Source organism: Thunnus maccoyii, chromosome 17 (assembly GCF_910596095.1).
Source record: "Thunnus maccoyii chromosome 17, fThuMac1.1, whole genome shotgun sequence".
Lineage (NCBI taxonomy): Eukaryota > Metazoa > Chordata > Actinopteri > Scombriformes > Scombridae > Thunnus > Thunnus maccoyii.
In genome coordinates, this window is record NC_056549.1 from 9279912 (window position 1) to 9300454 (window position 20543).

A 20543-nucleotide genomic window follows, 5' to 3' on the forward strand; every position below is an offset into this window, starting at 1 on the left:
TACTGTACTATACTGTATAAACTATACTATACTATACTATACTATACTATACTATACTATACTATACTATACAGTACTCTACTATACTATACTGTGCTGTACTGTATTTATAGTACTATGCTATACTGTACTGTACTATACTGTATAAACTGTACTATACTATACTATACAGTACTCTACTATAGTATACTGTACTGTACTGTATAAACTGTACTATACTATACTGTACAGTACTCTATTCTACTATACTGTACTGTACTGTACTTACAGTACTATACTATACTGTACTGTACTATACTGTATAAACTATACTATACTATACTATACTAAACTATACAGTTCTCTACTCTACTATACTATACCGTACTGTACTGTATAAACTGTACTATACTATACTGTACAGTACTCTATTCTGCTATACTGTACTGTACTATACTGTATAAACTATACTATACTATACTATACTATACTATACAGTACTCTACTCTACTGTGCTGTACTGTACTTATAGTATTATACTATACTGTACTGTACTATACTGTATAAAATGTACTATACTATACTATACCGTACTCTACTGTACTCTACTGTATAAACTGTACTGTACTGTACTGCACTGTACTCTATTCTACTCTACTCTACTCCAGTGATTCTCAACTGGTGGGTTGTGATTTGATGGAGAGATACTAGGCTATATTATACTATACTATACTTTACTACACTATACTATACTATACTATACTATACTATACTATACTATACTATGAATGAATACAGTCTGTTACCTCTAAAGATTTGTGTTTCACATTCCTCACTGTGGGAGCTGTAAGCTGCACCTCTCCCCATGTGTTCCTTAGCGCTAAAGCAGCCTGGTTTTTGGAACTTGTTTCAACTCCCATAGCGCTGGATAGCCTAACTGATTGCTTCCAGCCAGTCTCTCTTGTTGTCAATTATAGTGAAAGTTTGTTGCTGCTCTTCCCAGAGTGTTAGCAAAGCTAGAAAATACATCTACTGACAATTCACAGTAGAGCTTGGATGAAAATCAGCAGCGTGGTCATTACTTGGATGTTTTTTCAAAATTTATCTGTGTGCATTAACAATCTTGTTCTTACAGAATTTATTAAAAATACTTTCAGTTCCTCTGCTTTATACTGGAACTAGACTTTGTTGCCAAGGGTTACTAATAGCTAGCTGTATGCTGCAAATAAATATTAGATTAATTTGCCATTATGTGCTTATTTCATGAAGCACAGGAGACTATTGGGGCCGTGGTGGTTTTATTAATAATATAAGTCATACTTGACAGATGGGTATTGAGTCAGCCCCCATTACATTTGTAAAGCTTCCCTCTAATTCCGTGTTCCCTGCAGACAGGGGTCAGTTCATTTCATTTCAAGCGGTAAATGTTTTATTAGGAGTCCATGACCTGTTTCCATACAAATTTGCTGACTGAGACCTGAGCTCCACCCGTCTTCAGTGATTGTAGTTTGATAAACTGGCATAAAATGTAGATTTATAAACACTGTGATCACTCGCAGGACATCAGAGTACATACACTACGCATTCATGCTTGTGCATATATGGCCTTGATTACAGGTCATTAACTGTGACCGAGTTTGGGCATTCACAAGCATGCATGTGGGTGTGCACACATGTCATTTGCTTATTTGTGCGCACACAAATACACAACCACGAATGCATAAACCATGCCTATATGTGACTTTGATGTTGTCGCCTACTGTAGCCATCTCTTTCTTTGCAGTTCTAGCAATAAGTGGCCTCATTGTGTCCATCATTTTCACTTGCTATGGAAAATAGTCCCTGGCAGTTGAAAAAGATATACTGTACAACTTTGTAGTTCACACTCATTTTGACCAATCGTCTACACAAAACTGTAAGATTGAGAGGCATGTCATTTAAATGTGCATTTCATTTAGCTGTAGGGATCCTCATTATCTCTTGTGACGTAACTCACAGCCCACTGCCCTGCCACTTTGTAAGCTACATTGGTTTAAATTACCTTACGAGGGTGATTAAGGGACTTTGAGTTTACCAACGAGCACTCGTTCAGCGTTCTGGGAAATACACTTCTTTCTTGCTAAGAGTTTGATTAGAAGATTGATACCACTCTCACATCTGTACGACAAGCTATAGCCAGCAGCTGGTTAGCTTAGCTTAGCATTAAGACTGGAAAACAGGGGGAAACAGCTAACTGTACAACAAAATCTGCCTGTCAGCACCTTTGAAGATCACTAATCAACTTCCTGTTGTTGTGTCATCACCTTTAGTTTGCCAGGCAGCCAGCAGAGACTCCAGGAAGTAACTGTGCCCGGCAAAAAATCTACGCTTTTTACACTTTTGTTTTTTGAATGGAATAAACAAACAAAATATAAAGTGTTAATTAATGAGCTTTAGAAGTGTTTATGCTAAGCTAAACTGACCAGCTGCTGGGTGTAGCTTCATGTTTAATGTACACACGAGAGAGTTTTATTGATGGTCTAAGCTAACTAGCAAGAAAGCAAACAAGCATATTTCTTTTTCTTCATAGTTCAACTGAAACTTTATCAATGCTGGCAGAATTTGAAAAACATATTTAAAATCAAGCTTTACATAGTGCAACAGCATAATGACAGATTAAAAAAACAAGTCCAATCTAAGTATTTAAAAATTACTTTCAAGTTATCACTTTAAAATCCGTTTTGCAAGTAGATCGAACCCAATAAAAGCTCTGCAATGTCCTGTAAGCTAGTGAAAAGCTGGCTAATACTTTGATAATAACTAAATGTCCTTTTAAATCCATTTTGAATTAAACTGGAAGCCAAAAGAAATATAGAATCCCCTCTCTTAATTCCAGTTTTAGTCACACATGCTGTCAGGATATGAGACACACAAGATGATTGCAATATATAACATTCTGAAAACTATATGTACTGTATCTCAGATAGAGGTTTTCTTTAGGAGAAACAGTGTTTTGAGCGTTTTATAATTTTCTGTGATTAATGTGCTAAATTCTACCAAGAACAAAATCTGTGGTAAGTACTTGGTGGGATATATTAATTTATATACGATGCTGAAGCATGTAATCACTTTATGTAATTTACTGTTGTTTTTTCTGGTCCTGTTTCCATGGAAATACATTTGGAATATTTAAATAAGGGAGATTCAGGAGCTCAGTGTTAAGACAAATTGAAATCACAGCAGCAGATCTGCTGTAACCTGAATCAACTTTGCCTTTTTTTATTCATAATGCACCTGTATAAGGTCTTACTGTGCATGATCTCAGGCTTAATTGATGTGATGACTGTTGTTGCTTCACTATTGGCGACGATGACTCCACCATTACCATGTAGTCAAGGTCACAGCCATTTGTCATCAGCCTCTACATCTGTAAGTGGGCACTTCACCTCATTTTGCCCTGGTTTATAAGCAGCATCATTAGGCTAGTGGTCTAATGATTTGCTCCCATGCACACGCTTTTATGCAAGCACATTAAATATAGCAGAGTTCTAAAGTGGGGTCCCAAATTCAAGGTCCTGGGTCGCCGAGCTTCCGGTCCACACTGCTGAAGTGTCCTTAAGCAAGATGCTGGATCTGAACAAGTGCAGTTGCTTCAGGGTAGAGTTCTGTAGTTGACCTTAACCTTCAACTTCCCTGTGGAGTAGAGCAAGAAAAAAAGAGAATATCTTGTTGGAGGCACTGTTAAAAATGTAGTTTATAAACCTGGTCTTGCCTCATAGTGGATTATGGCTCTCATATCAACAACAATCTGAATCAGAAAAACTTTATTACCCATCACAAGCAAATGGAAATTGGCAATAGAAATTGCCCTGTGATGATGTTTACCATTTTCACCATCTTACTTTTGCCTCTAACATTTGCAAGACTAAATACAGGAGAGGTTGGTGGGAAAGTAATTAGCTTTGTAAGTATTTGGTTATAAACCAAAGTATTTTACCTCTTGGTGGTGCTTGATGAAAAGTCATGGGACCAAAGTCAGTAGGATTCATCCTTTGGGCACTGTAAATATCTGTACTAAGTTTCACAGCAATCCATCCAGGTGTTGTTGAGATGTTTCAGTCTGGACCAAAGTGGTGGACCAACCAACTGACAGACCAGCATTGCCATCCCTAGGGCCACTCCAGAAATAGATTATATTACATTCATAGTTAAGAACTATAACTACTAGTATGGCTGTACAGGAAATGCCAAAGTACAAATATGTGAGACTAATTAGTCTCTCACTGCTTGTTTATCATTTTAATGGCAGTTACAATGAATTACTTTTTGAATATGTTTGTTCTGGCGAGAAGGTTTTATAACGGCGTCCTGATGGGAAGAGTTGGACTGAGTAATGAGGAGGTGTGAAGGGCCCTAGGTGATGAAGGTTGCTGTACATCTAACTGACTGCGTATACAGATCTGACAGTCAGGACTGGCTGGTGCTCATTATTTAACTTGCATAGCTGATGATCTGAGAAAGTTTTGAGGGAGAAACTAGTGCAAGGATGTGATGTTGAAAGCAAAGACCGACTCAGAGTGATTTGTAGACAGCTGTTAAAATGTCTTCCCTAACATTAAAAACATTTCCTCAGCTAAATAAAACAAGGACAGCTTATTGCTCAATTATCTCAAGGCTCTCACCTGTATTATTAGATTCCATTCATTCAATCAGTGCTTTAACTATAACCATTCTTTGTTCTGAGTGATCTACTTCCATCATTGCTGCTCCAAGGCTTATTATGACTGTTCGACATGTTATACACACAGTGCTTCTATAGAGCTATAAAAAATAACAATACCATTATCCCCTTCAGGCTGGATATTCAGCTCTGTTGCTACTGCTGTATCTCTGCTTTTGCATCATTTTATAACTCTGTGTTTCGTCAGTGTGTATGTGTGTTTTCCTTTTCTTTTAACCGGACAACAACAAATTAAAATCTTATTCCATTTCAACTAAATCACAAGATTTAATTGAGCTTTGGTGAATACATTCATAGCGCACATCTCTCTCTTTCTCGCACTCTCTCTCTCTGATAAAGAGACATCCATCCGCTGAGCATGAGGTAACCATAGTAACTAGAAACTAGGTTATAAAGTTCTGTATATAAACAACAGTAAAGTGCACGAGAGCGTACAGTGCACTGTGGTAGACAGTCAATATTCTATCAGCAAGATGTTCTAGAGAGAAATGTTGAATATGGAGTACAAAATCTTTGTTTGTCAGGGTGTGTGTGTGTGTGTGTGTGTGTGAGAGAGAGCTTTTGTCTTTCCCAGACGGTCTATTTCGTATCTGAGTCAGTGTTTTATGACATCCTAAAAGACCTCACACGGCGTGTTTGCCCTCTGTGGCGATGTCATGGTGAGTCGGACTGGTTGCCATGGCTATTTCCAGTGGCTGACCCTTTGATGTATCATCGCAGCTTTTCCCGCCCATGTTGTGCCACACTGCCCACTTTGGTCTACCAATCACATCTGGAGTCTGACACTGGTCCTGTAATGTTTCATCTAGCCATGGCACCCCACAGGAAATCAAGGCATTAATATGGAACCCATGCAAGCTTTTCAACAATTATTCAAATGATGCCTGGTCAAGCAAATTGGGAGATGCAGCCGCCCGGGAGAATGTCTTCATGGCGAGTTATCTGTCAAAGGAAAAATAACACAAGAGCTGAGTTAAATTAGTCAAGCTTCCACTGACAAAAGCAAGTGCAATAATTATCATACGTAGACGACATTGTCAGTGTCTAGTTTTTGTTTGTGTGATGTGTTCAGAAAGGTGGACCAATGGTTCCACCTTAGACTGGTGGATTGTGGGTGGAACAGGGTATCAAAGAGTACCATGGGGGATGGGAGGCAGAAAGAGCAGTCATAACATGATGTGCAATGTAGATGAATAGATTGGTTAATGGATGGATGAAAACCATAGGAGGAGGGGGGTAACAGGGTGTCAAAGTAAGGAAATAGCAGCACTATCGGAGACAGAAATATTAGCATCAGTTATGCCATTGGCAGTCTAACATTTGACACCACATCCCAGTAATAAATACCATCACCATGGTTTCAGGGTAGAGCTCATGTACAGTAGGAGGTGATGAAAAGTTGCTGTTGTTCAGAGAAAGTGTTGAAGACTGATGCTGTTTTTTGAAGGATTTAGTGGTAGCAGATGGTTCTTTGTTTTACACTGAGTGATGTGAAATGCAGTGCAACATGGACACTTTATTAGAGCAGCCACCTGTGTGTGTATGTGTGTGTTTTGCACACATTTTCATGTGCATGTGTGTGCATGTTTTGTGTATCACAGATCAGTGATACATCAGTAATGTGGGTATCACTTAAGAGACCACAATGCACCCATAGTCATAAAGTGAAACAAACAAACCGGAGACCAAAACCAAACATTATGCTCAGAGGACCTGGCTTACCACCAGCAACATGAGACACTCGCAGCTGTGGTTCATGTGGTTCAGAGCTGATTGCAGTGATTGCATGTGTTGAACAGATTTATGCATGCAAAAGGAATCAATATACCAGATGCTGTGCAAAAGATGTTTTTTTCTGTGTAACCGACCCCCTCTGTGGTGTTAGAATAGTTCATCATCAATGTTAAATGTTGGTTGTCCTTAAAGGAATAGTTGGACATTTTGAGAAAGGTGCTTATTCGCTTTTTGCTTAGAGTTAGAAGAGAAGATGGATACTACTCCTATATTTGTCAGTTAAATATGAAGCTATAGCCAAGAGACAGTTAGTTTATCTTATCTTAGCATACAGACTGGAAGCAGGGGGAAATGGCTAGTGCTCTGTTAAATGGTTGTCAGTTTTACACTTAGGTTTTTGTACAGATTAAACAAACAAGATAAATGTTAATTAGTGAGCGCCAGGCTAGCTGTTTCCCCCTGCGTTAAGTGTTTATGCTAAGCTAACTGTCTCTTGGTGCTAGCCTCATATTTACAGTACAGCAGACATGAGAGTGGTATTGATCTTCTCAGCTAACCCTCAGCTAGAAAGCAAATACGCATATTTCCCAAATTGTTGAACTGTTCTCTTAAGAGCAAATATCATGACTGAAATACATGTATGTACATACTTTATAGCAAATTCTTGGTGTAGAATATTTCTTAATCATTTCAAGATGCAGTGTATAGAATTTAGTGGCATCTAGTGGAACAGACTTGGCAGAAATGGAATATAATATTCATATGTCTGTTTATATAGTGTATAATCACCTGAAAATGAAAATCGTTGTGTTTTCGTTACCTCTTCCACAGAGCACCGCCATGTTTTTACAATAGGCCAAAACGGACAAACTAAACACTGGCTCTAGAGAGGGCCTTTCATGTTTTTTGCAAGTTTTGTGGCCACTGTTGGTTCTCCTACACGTTTGGAGGGGGGAGGAGTAATCAGTTTGTTGCAATCTGCAACTTCTAGATGCCACTAAATTCTACACACTGGTCCTTTAAGTGCTGCCTATCTTGTTGTTTGCAGTGTTTTAAAATTGAAACATTTGATAGTGTAATATACCTTACAGAATACAAGGTTGAGAGAGTAATATCAGTACCTACTGCAGAAATACAATGCTGCACATAAAGTATGAAATCACTGTCACAAGAACCATTTTTGAAAAAAGAAACCAAACCATTCTTATTTGTTGTCTCTTATCAAAGTAAAGCACTTAAAAATGTTTTTTTCCTACACTGATGCAGTAGTGTGTGCAAGTAAGGCTTGTGCAGCAATCTGGTGAAGGTCAACAACAAGCCTCGAAGTGACTTCCGACACATCGGATGAGGCAAAACGAAGAGGAATAGTCCCCAAAGATCCCCCTTTGATGTTGTACACAAATAAGTTTATTGTTAGAACCGAAGCCTGGAGGGACGACCGCTAAACAAGTGTTGTTATTATGAAGATGTGGAAATATTAAGTGGGTTATAATCACAATTAAGTAAAAAATATGCTGTCTGTTAATACACACAGAGTGAAAACAAATGTAGGGAATTTAATTAATTATGTAAAAACACAAACATCTATCGGACCTTTAATAGTTGATGCGTATATGGCATGTCAGAAATGCTCTAAAGTGAAACTTTAAGACTATCAAATCTATGTTTGTGCAAACACAAACTAAACTGAACGTTGTAGCACAAACATTTTTTGTTTTGTTTTACAGCATCTACGCATTTTCAATGAGATTTAAAATTTAAAAAGCTCTTGACCAATGTATTACCCAAACAGCAGTGCTCACAGCAGCTTGGCTTTGCCTCAAACAGCGTTTTTTTGTGAATGAGAAAAAACTAATTAAGCACTGAGAAATCAATTACAGTGCCGAGCTGTATTATTAACTTAACTAACCAACCAAGCATCATCATCATCATCATCGCATCCAGCTGGAATGAAAGCAACTCATGTACCCTCCCAGCCTCAGTGATTGTGCTGTCACTGCAACAGCTGTAAATTAACACTTCTCCCTTCCTCATCCAGCCTCTCAGCAGTTAGCCACAAGCATTACGCTGTAATAAACCTTAGGGAGCCAGGGATCCAAAACTATTGGACTGATACCACAAAAAGGGAAAAGAGCTCACAAGCTGTACCAATGACAGTGTGGGTTTCCAACCTTGCTCCTGTGGCCTCTCTTTACAGCTACATTTGTACTGCTCTGTATGTGCTTGTGCAATGGTAATGAACATGTGTAAACCGATAACTACTAGCAGGTATGCAACTGGAGTTTACTGCTTCGTTTTAGCTGCCTTTAACACATTCAGTGACATCACCAATTTGGAAAAAAGGGTTTATTTGCTTTCTTGCTTAAGATCAATACAACTGTCATGTCTGTACGCAAATATGAACTTAGAGCAAGCAGACGATTAGCCTAGCTTAGCATAAAGACTGGAAGCAGGGGTGAACAGCTAGCTTAGTGAACACATTATATCTTGTTTGTTTAATCTGTACAAACCGGAGCTAGGAAACCAGCAGAGACTGGATATCACTGTACCTGGTCAAGATATTTTTACAGTACATCACTTCTAGTTAAATCACATCTTAAACAAACAAGATATAATATGCTAATTGGTGAGCTTTAGAAGTGCTGATTTTTTTTACTTTGGAGAGAGCCGGGCTAGCGGTTTCCCCATGCTTCCAGTCTTTATGCTCAGCTAAGCTAATCGTCTCCTGGCTCTAGCTTTATATTTAGTCTGCAAACATGAGTGTGGTATAGATATTCTCATCCAAATCTCTGCAAGAAAGCAAATAAGTGTATATCTTAGAAATAACTGGGCCAAAGATTGCGTTTTTGTACTATTTCCATCTATCTTCCCCTGAAAGTCTCTCATTAGTTTTGATTAGATATGTATTGCATCTTTTCTTTTTCACCATTGATTCTTCACTATTCCATAAAGAATTATTTGATTTCAATAATTGCACTCAAGATTTCTCATGGATTACATATACACGACGTAGACTTTCAGTTCACCTAGGAAAATCCATTTACAAAATGCATGTGTATGAATTATCAAGGTGAAAAATGTGATTACAGTTACCCAACTAATCAGTGAAATATGTGAGTTTTTGGTGTAACTGCCAGAAACTTTGGAACTACAGCATCTATAACTATTAAATAACACAGGTGTTAACTGATGAAGTTCAACAAACTTTTACACAGGGTCACTTTTATTGTAGTAGTACTCAAGTTAACAATACTCAATCATGTAACAAATTGTTCTGGCTTCATGAAGTAAGTGCCTTGAATGTTAAGTATCAACAATAACGTGACCAATAAATAACAAAGGCAAGTCATTTCATAGCAATACTGAATTTCCTAATAATAAACACTTCAGGCACATGTTGCTTTGATCACCATAGCAACACACAGGGAGCAGTTACAACTAACCATGATTTGATAGCATACTGATATGTTTATTGATTTACAGAGATACACTAATTGGTTAATCATGGGTAAGCATCACTTAAATAATGGACAGACCACTGGCCTTTCTGTGGAATTGATGAGGTTGGGAGAAGAAGAAGCAGTGAACACAATACTGACATTTCACTCTCCCTTCATGTTCACCAGCTAGTCTATCTTTGTCTGTCTGCTGTTTTTGATGCTGGGTAGTTACTGTGCAGTAGGTTTATCAGAGTTTTATTTTTATTTGCTGAAAATAGCTGCCAAATGTGTCTGGAATTATGCTAATGAGACTGGTGAGAGTGACCCAAAACAATTGCAGTGTGGGCAAAACCAAAACAATGAGCTGAAAGACGCCAAAAACAATCCATAGAGTTGAGGAGAACTGCAGTGTAGATTGATAATTTTCTGTGGGTTTGTCACCATGAATGACCCTTTTCACACTCCACATTTTCATTTAATCCATTGTTACATGGATCAAATTATATTATTATTATTATATTATCAAAATATTAGTATATAATGTCCTGTGGCACAATGATAATGTGATTAAAGACTTTATTCATGTAATGTGGTAGTACAGTATGATAAGAGCCTATATTTTGGTAGTAGTACCAGTAGGAACTGAGCCTTTCACCCTGTCGCTGTTGGTGGTTCATGGCTCTCCTGCTTCAAAAGACAGGTCTACTTATTTCAAATGCATCAGTCTAGCCAAAACACAAAAAGAATCCCCCGATGAAATGACTGACTCACTATTCAGATTCTGAACTCCTCCATGCAGCATGAATATGTATAAAGAACAATTGTACATTCTGCACCAGCACATAATAACAAAATGGGTTCAAAGTCATCAGCTTATGTGGTGTGAGAGAAAGTCCAAGTCTAATTGGGCTCACACAGTGTCTGACTGCCAATGGGGGCTGCAAGAAGATTAAAAAGCAAAGCAGAGTAAAGCGTATAGGAGCTAGAGGCTCTTAATCTCACCCTACCTCGCTCTACTGTCTCCATCCACCCCTTCACTTGTCCAGCCATCCGCCCACACAACTTCAAGGAGTCACCGTTCCCTGGCAACCTGTGGCGGGAGGTGTGGCGGTGATGTAGGGGCCAAAGGTGGGGAGGGCAGAAGGTAGAGATACATCTGTGTTAAGAGGAGGAGGGCAGGGAGAGTCTTGTCAAGGCCTCTGAAGATGAATTCAAGCCCTAATTGGGGTTTTTAAGAGTGCCATGGTAACCCTCCAGTGATATTACAGTCAGGGGGTTTTAAGGTAGGGCTACAGGTCAGGAGAAAAGTGTTCAGAAACATGGAAGATTGATGGATTTGCTTTACCATAATCACAAATCCACATGTAAGGAATAACAGTAGTATAATGATAAGAGAAAGAAAGAGGATTCTTGCCTATGTATGGCTCTCCCGCTGTCTTCAATTTGCCTGACAGAAACATAAATTGGCACTTTGGCAATCAACATCAGCTGGCTTGTCACTCAAACTGTTCAGGCCTCAGAGGAGGTTACAGAGAGGTATAGAGCTGAAAGAGTGGAAATATAGCAAAGAGCTGAACAGAAATGAAACAGATGAAACATGAACAGAAACTAGATTGGAGAAGATAACAAGTGGTTATGATGAGAAAGAGCTTACAGGCAGACATAAATGACTCTTGTGCCAGAGAAATGAGTCTGCTCTGTCTTGCCGCTGAAGGACCAAAAATTGCTCGTATTACTGATAGAAATGTGTGTGTATGTGTGTGTGTATGTGTTAGTGTGTGATTGCACTGTTTAAGGCGGTTCACATTTTAGCCACAAGTGCTATTTTGATCTTCTTATCCGTCAAAGCCTCTATTCCTGAAGGAGCCCAGATGTAGGCCCAGCACATTTGGCAAAAGTGTTACTGTGTCATCGCTATTTTTAGGTATCCACCTCGACTGCCTGCCTAATTAACATCTTCTGACATTGTGAGAGAAATCAAAGTTTGTGATTGGCTCATGGAGTCTGGAGTGTTTTAACACAGCTTTTGAGCTTCTGAAGTAATGGGCAGTGGGGACTGATTGTATCCTGATTCAACATCTTTGTGTGCTGTGTGTGTGTGCATGTGTGGCTGTATAAGAGAGAGAGCGAGATAAAGAGTGTGTTGATTAAAGTGAATCTGCAGTAGATATTGAAAATAAATTAAAAAAAGAACTACTACATTTACTATAAAGTTGCTAAGTGCTCAACAGCAGAGAAGTGGCTACGTTCGGGATTTCCCAGGTCTGATTATGTAGCTGTATGTGAGTCAGTGTGTGAGACAAAAAAGAGAGACTAAAAAAGATATCAGACATCTGACTGACGGCAAAAGGATATATCACAAGGTCAGAGTAAATGATGTAAGGGTGAAAGTGAAATAATAATTTTTGAGTGGTTTTGAGTGTAGGAAGAGGGATCACGTCTTGTTGAAATGGGTGAATGGCTGCACTCAGGAAATAGAAAAAGCTGTCCAACATACTGACATCAGAAACTGGGTTGTACGGTAATGAAATACATAATTTATAGAATAAAGGATTGTATAGTATTTCCAGTGCTAAAGCCCATTACAAACTAAACGCAGCGTGTAATAAGTCAAAATTATAGTGCCTTGATTGTCAGTCTTTGTTACACATAATGGAGAAAAACACTGTTTGATAGAGTCATAGATTTGGCTTTGGACCCATTATGAACCATTACAATTGGTACTGGCATTGCTTTTGATGCTTCTTTTAGGAGTTAAGCATACATCAAATGGGACAGTGGGAGAACTTGGAGGACTGCCATTTTAATGAGTGTGAATATCCTGAGGATTGCTTTGTGTCTTTCTTTTTTTTTTTTTTTTTTTTGATTTGAGAAAAAGGCTCTGGGCAGTTTCCAGCGAGTGGGGGCTGAGTCTTGTGTAAAAAAGCAACAGCAAGCCCTGAAAATGATGCTGGTACACAAGAGACTAGTATGCTTCCCCAAACTCAAAGGAAGAGTCCAGCATTTTTAGGAAATACACTTATTCGCTTTCTTTCCAAGTGTTAGATGAGAAGATTGATCCCACTATCATGAGTGTGGTATCAATCTTCTCATCTAACTCTCAGAAAGAAAGCAAATAAGCGTATTTCCCAAAATGTTGAACAGGGGAAAAAGTCAAGAAGTGGCAAAAGTGACCAAAAATTCTTGGTACATATCTTACCAAAGAAGCATGACCCTTAGCAATGGACTCTGAGGATGACTAAATGAAGTGATGAAGTCAAAGCTTCGAACGCAGACTAAACATTTAGACATGACCAATCTGTCTACTCTTTTTGTATCTTCCAGCCTTATTTTTACAGTACCTTTCAAACACAAAGGCAATTCAAAGTGTTTTACATACTGCGTCAGAAACATTAAACAGGAAATACAGAATTATACAACACTATTTTAGAAGGATATGAACCATTTTAAGAGATAATAAAAAAATGGAGAGACACAATTAAATACATGCAGCACAGGCAGCTTTGATGCCATTGGTCACTTACAATGAGAATGTGCTCATTAGGTTCAGCAAAGCAGGTTATGTTACCAGGTACATACAAGCTAGGAGTATGCATGCACATCCAAACCAAATGTCAAAATAAACATATAAACAGCTCGCACACTACAGGGCTCCAATGTCCACTTATAATTTATTGCACCAAGGTGACATTTCAAGCACTACTGCTCTTCATCAGACAGATGTTACCGAGTACAACATATATTTGTATGATCATTCACTGTTTCATTGTTAATGGAGAAAGATTCTCAGCATCCAGCAGTCACAAGCCATTGGTTAAGACCTGGGAGAGAGGGTCAAGTTTGCACCAATCAAAGAGTCAGAGCTGAGCGGACCAGCGTGATATCAGCCTCTCATCTTTGCTGAGGACCTGGGGACATCATGTAATCTTGAGGGGCCCTCTATAGAGGCTCTGGGGAAATTACACATACAATGTGATTGAGGAGAAAAGGAAGGAAAGGGAGTCGCCATGGTTGTGGAGAGGTTCCTTGAGAATCACACTAATCAAGCAACAATAAACGAATGTACAGTGTGAAGAGTAAGGGAAGAGTAAGGGTCTGTCTATCTGTCCATCTATTTTCCAAATCTTATAATATATTTTAGACAAGGCAGGTCTGATTTTGGCCAAAATGCTGTATCCTACGGACTGTGTTCCATTTAAAAATATCATAATTTAACTATAATTTAATTTCTATCTCTGAAAGGCTTTTTTTTGCCAAACTATGACACATTAAAACCCTTGCTAGCTCCACACATACCTAATGATGGTTGTACAATTAAAGGTCAAAATTGTAAAGTCAAATGTGATACCTTAGATACCGCTGTTCCCATTCTGATGAAACCTGACAGGATGATGCATTTTTGGTAAAGGTTCAAACTGTGAAAGACCATAACTGCTTTTTAAATGTTCCAACTGGGATGAAACCTGGAAGGCTGATGTTAGTTAGTGGTCCACAGGGTGTCCATGTCATTTACAGGGAAGTTTTTTGTTCAGCCTGTTTGAAGTCCTTGAACTAAAAGAATAATGTAGATAACCTCTCCTGCTATGTAGTTACTAACACTGTGTAAGTCAGGTAATTAGTTGGTTTCTGTGACAAAGACAATTGATGATGTAGTGCAGCTAAGCAGTACACACATCTCAGTGATCATCAGTTACTTTGTTCTTACTGTGGCAGGGCTACTGAGTGGATCTCTTTCTGACAGCTGTTTTTAGTGAAAAAGCTCTAAAAACCTGCGGTATGCTAATAGCCTAGCACCAAATAACAGACCACCAAACAGCAACTGAATATAAATATGGAGCAAGAGCCAGGTATTTCCCTTAGCAGTTGTTGGGGACTAAAATAGAGCTAAAACGAAAGTGAATTTTGGACTTACATTCACCCAGTGGCCAGAGGCTCGACTCCAAATCAATATTAATGTTGCTCCCTGTCTGCCAGATGTGTAAATAGGCAACTATTTGCTAACACATTTGCCATGTCTGCTTAACAGGAGATAATATGTCAATGCTCTGTTTACAACTTGTTTCTGCAGCCCGGAAGTGGCCAAAAAAATCTGTTAATGCAGGTTTAAAAAACAATTTGATTATAGTAGCCCTCAAGGCTACATGGTTATGTTGCATTACTTTGAGTTTTACCATTTGACCTGTTGAAAAACTGTAATTATTCAAATGGGTTTTTAAATGAGTGCTTTGCCTTCATGATTATTCACAAGTGCATTACTTGACCCAAGTAAATGTGATATTAATTCATTATTATTCAAATTTTGGGATATCAGTCTAGACACCAGAGGACTGCATGTCTTAATCTCCAGCCCCTGCGGGAGAATCAACATCTAACATCCACTGCTTCAAGAGCTGCCAAGCAGTGTGAGACAGTGAGCACTTTGCCCAGAAACATTGCTCCTATGGAGCTGCACAGTGGCAGAAGTGACAGTGTGTAGGTTACTGTTGCCATCTAGTGGTCAAAATCACACAGTACACCATTATTAATGGACTCTTATTAATTATTTCTTATCTCACTCTTAATACTTATGTCGTTTTTGCCCATACCGAGTTTTCTAGTGTGTACTTGTTCCAATTTAACTTGCAATAACTAGATATTGCACCGATGTACCAGCAATTCTGAATTGGTAAGTTGATAGTAGTTTTTTAATTTGTGATCTGGAGGGGTCGAAAACATTTTTGTCAAATTGTAACCAGGCCAGGGTATCCAGAGTAATCTCGATATCTTAAAGGGGACATATCATGCTTTTTGTAATTTTGTTATTTTTATACTGTTATGATATTGGATGTTTATGTTTAACATGGTCAAAGGTCCAAATCGTATTTAAAAATGCTCCCTGCAAGTCAAAAGCCCAAAGTTTAAGATCAACAAGTCTTTGAAATGTTTACCAGGAGAGCCCTAAAATATAAATATATATGCATGATACGTCCCCTTTACCTTGGGGTAAAAAGTAGACTCAAGATTAATTAGATTAGATTGCCTGAAAAAGACATTAGTGAGCTGCCATGTTTTTTGGATAATGGAAAGAAGGCCATTAAAAATGACATTTTTATTGTTTTTATCTTTTCTGAACAATCAGTTAATTGGAAAAAATTAAATACAAAAAGTCCTCAAAAAATAATTCTGAAATAATAAAAAGTATTTAATTAATTTATGAAATGTTGAGTTTTAAAAGTATATGATAATACTACAGGATGCTGATGATTTGCACTCTTTTATGTTGAAGAACTATGTGTGTAGGTCTCACTCTAACACACGCTGGGTGATCCTGGAATATAATTGACAGTCACTGCGCTAAAGGATAACTTCATGCTCAGTTTTAAGCTGTTTGAGTTGAATCACCTTTAAAGTTTAAAAGCCGGCCCAAAGAAAAGGCAAAGGATCATGAGCTGAGTTCACTAACACTCAATCACAAACATACAACCCACCCTCATGCCCTTGCCTGTCAAGTGTAATGACTCTCTTCTTCTCCATTGTGGCTCCTTGCTAGACTCTTGACCTATGGCTGGAGGAGTCCCAGCCACTTTGCTGTGACAGTCCAAACGGATTGACTCGAGTGAACGACCTTGTCCATCCCCTCTGGACATCTGTACGCTCACTCAATGCAGACAATCAATCTAGCTTTTAAGTGCATCATGTGCCCTCAGTCACCATGAGAGGGTGCTGAGATACTCTTGAATCTCCGACTATTGTATGCTCTTTCTCTGCTCCTGCTCCTCTCTGCTTCGCTCTTTCTCTGAGCTTGTCTCTCTTCTTTTTTTTTGTCTTCCTCCCAGTCCCCTTCTCATGCATCCAACTTTCTCAGCGTCTGTGTGTGTGCCTTTGCATGCTTGCCTGTGTGTAACTGTTGACTGTGTGTACTGTATGTGTGTGTCTAAGTGTGTGTGCGCACGTGCCTGTTCCGCTCTCTGTTGTGGAACAAATTACACGGCGGCTGGGGAGCCAAATGACTAATCAGTGGTACACAGATTAAAATCCAATTGCTGCAATTTGAAGCCACACAGGAGTAGTATGGGAAATTAACTACTACAGTGTCTGCACTGCTGTCTACACTAGGCATACCTGTTAGGTGTTGATCTTTTAATCAGTGTGACCCATAGAAACTGAGATCAAGCATCTCAAAAATGTATATTTTGCTTCCGAACTAAACAAAGAAAGCAACAAAACAAAAAAATCAACTGAATATTAATGGCAGGCAAGAATTTTTAACATTAAACAAAGCTGACAGATGATACTTCAATAGTTTAACATTCAAATTAAAAATAAGACAAAATGTGTTACGATCCACATGGTTTACCAATAGTTTCAAGTGCAATGCTTAATGCATCTTAGTGCAAAGAGTTAAATTGTTTGAGTTGTAATCTGTGTATAAAACAGAATAAAAATGGTGAACAAAGTTATGAAGAACCACAGTCTGGGTTTAATTTGTTCATATTCACTGGGAGGGACGTTAAGAAGATGAACTGTTGTGTTTATGATGGGGCTAGGAAGATGGGATTCTGTCTGCAGCCGCTCATTCGCCATCACTGTATCATCCCCTTCCCACAATAACCACTTATCAACCACAGGCTAAAGTGGCCATTGCCAGGGCTTACCATCTCCGACTTAGAAATGGATTGAAAGCGCCGCTTGTTTATTTTAAACTACAGCCCGGCAGACAATTCATTTCTCCTCGCATTGAGACGCACAAAAACATGTTCTTAGGGAGAATGAATGACGTGAATAATGAGCAAGCCCTGGCCGAGCCCGCTCAGCCCTGTAGGTGAAACCAGGCAATTGACTCCCCTTCTTATTATATTATCTTCTATTTTTTTTTTTCTTGGATATACAGAAGTGCAATATGCGCTCGAGCAGGGCTGAGACACAACATGAACGCTTGCTTGGAATAATCTCAATGGCAAAAAATAATCTCATTTTCTCTGGGAGTGTAAAAATCCTGTTTGCATGGCTGTGGCGTGTGTCTTTGTGCCTGAGTGTCTTATGGCAGGCAGGAGACGTGCGTGCAGGCTGTCGCCGAAACCATAACAATCATGCTGGAACATTTCATTGGGAATGCAATGAAACATGCCACATTTACCTTTTTCACAGATGTGACATATTTTAGTTTTGGATCATGCGCGTAAAGGGAATGTTTGTTATCTAGATATATAAACAGTGTGGAAATGTTCTAAACTGCACTTTAAAAAAAAACAAACTATGGTTTGAAAAACGCAGCTGCTCTTTAAGCAATGTCCTGCTTATCGTCATTCAGTTGCAGAACTGAACACACCTGGGAGCTGCTACAGATCCTGTTGACATCGAGCACCTTCACTGGAGCAGTTCCTAGCACAGATGCCTTGTTCAAGTGTATCTGTGTGGTATTTACATAGGGAGGAGGGATGTGTTCAACAGTAATCTATTTTATCTTCTCAAGCACACTTCTCCAAAGTTTGGGCCTCTGTGTGCAGTTCAAGGAGTTCTCTATAACTGATCTAGGACTATTGCACTATGCAATGCACCCATTCGCTTATAAAATTTGTTTGTTTAGTTGAGAAGATTAACGCCACTTTCATTGTTTGCATGGCTGTGACAGGGAGGGAAGGTTTGCCTGGCTCTGTCCAAAGGTAACAAAATGTGTCAAGAAAACTTCTATTCCTGATCCAGGATCATCATACCACATATCAGAGTCCATCTCCCAAGTTGGACATTTTAGTTGAAAAATGTGTTACTGGAACAATGTTGAAAATGTCACCAGATGGAGAGCAATCTATTTTGCAACTTTTATGGTGGAAAGAACAATGTCAGGCAAATGTAGAGTAACAAAAACATGATGTACTCCAATCACATTGTTTCTTTCTGGTGGAGCGTTAGATGAGAAGATAACTATCACTCTCACATCTGTCCATTAAAGGACCAGTGTGTAAGATTTAGGGGGATCTATTGGAAGAAATGGAATATAATATTCATAAGTATGTTTTCAATAATGTATAATCACCTGAAACTAAGAATTGTTGTGTTTTTGTTACCTTAGAATGAGCCCTTTATATCTACATAGGGAGCGGGTCTTCTTCCACAGAGCCCTCCATGTTGCACCGTCATGTTTCTACAGTAGCCCAGAATGGACAAACCAAACACTGGCTCTAGAGAGGGCCTTTTGCATTTTTCGTGAGTTTCACGGCCACCGTAGGTTCTCCTACATGCCTGAAAGGGAGAGTGAGGGCGAAACGTATTCAGTTGGTTGCAATCTGCAACCTCACTAGATGCCACTAAATCCTACACACTGGTCCTTTAAATGCTAGCAGCTGGTTAGCTAAACTTAGAGAAAAGACTGTAAACAGAGGGAAGCAAATAGCCTGGCTCTGTCTTAAGGTAACAAACTTGTTTATAACGTTTGTTTAACGTTATATCTCATTTGTTATATATAACCGAATCGTAAACTGAGTTGTAGTTTTAGGAGAGGTTTATGTAGCTAGTATGCTATTTCTTGGCCAGGAGCAGTAACTTCAGGAGTCTTCAGGAAGTTACATGAAAAAGATATAACTTGTTTATAAGTGAGCTTTATAAGTGCTGGTCAGTGGATTTTGTCACCTTCAGACAGAGCCAGGCTATTTGTTTCCCTTTGTTTACATTCTTTTATCTAAGCTAAGCTAACAGGCTGCTAGCTTAGTATTTAACAGATATGGAGTGATCTTCTCCTCTAACTTTCCACCAGAGAGAAACACCTCGATTGGAGTACATTGTGTTTTTTATTACTTTACACCTAACATTGTTCTTTCTACCTTGAAAGTCGGTATAAGAAGATTCCTTGCCATCTGTTGAATTGATATTTTCAACACTGAGAGACTGAAATGTCTGAATTATGGGAGATGGCCATCCAGGACTCTGATATGTATTATCCTGGATCAGGATTAGGTGTTTTCTTGTCCCATTTTCTGGCCAAACCACCTACATTACATGTGCACGAAATAATGATTGCAGAATGGTGTGATTATAAGCTTTTATTTAGTCATATAGCCATAAGGCATGCCACTGTCAATAAATCATTAAATCACTGTAGCTTCGGGCTTGGTCAAAGGACCATCCAAAAGCCATTACTCCAGATGGTGCATTAGGATGAATATCATTATGATGATATCATCCCCCACAGGTCCTTTCTTTCCTCTGTCATTTTCATCCTGTCATATTTTATGGCTAACCATCTCGTCGCCATTTTGCCATGTGGTCTTGAAATTCAACTCACCAGCAGGTATTGTTCTCACACGACAACAGAGGACACGGTGTCGAGGAAAAGTGTGTATTTTTTGCTCTAGATTAAAACACTTTGAGCAGGTTGTTCTTTATAAACTCCTTTCCAGCGTATTAAGGAAAGCTCTTTACAATCCGTAACCACAAAAGAAGAAGACTCCTCAGGCTGAAACAATTTCCTCCTCTGCTCTTCTCTTCTCTTTTGACTATATTTCTAAATTTACCCATCCATTAGCGGGAGACACAGAAGAAGACAGAGTTGCTTGAGCTTTTAACAAGGCTACTTCTTCTCTTTAGTGTCATGCTCTACTGGGCTTCAAAACACGCAGCCCTCTTTTGTGTCTTTATTATGACTGGTGCTGAAAGAGAGATGAGTTTGAGGTTGTTGAGCTTTTATATGCGTGTGT

The 20543-nt window shown here is 38.8% G+C and overlaps 1 long non-coding RNA gene across 3 annotated transcripts in view; it reads right to left on the minus strand.

Annotated features, from left to right (window-relative positions):
* Positions 1-2580: 2580 nt before the first annotated feature.
* Positions 2581-20543, minus strand: part of LOC121881784 — a 39594-nt gene continuing 21631 nt past the window's right edge. For 2 of the 3 annotated variants that reach the window (XR_006091903.1, XR_006091905.1), the window contains 3 exons: positions 10881-11029; positions 3956-5641; positions 2581-3651 (listed from right to left, as the gene is read on the minus strand). This is a non-coding gene — a long non-coding RNA (uncharacterized LOC121881784). Of the gene's footprint in view, positions 3652-3955; positions 5642-10880; positions 11030-18917; positions 18958-20543 lie in introns of those variants that run through there. The other variant, XR_006091904.1, reaches the window with a different exon arrangement.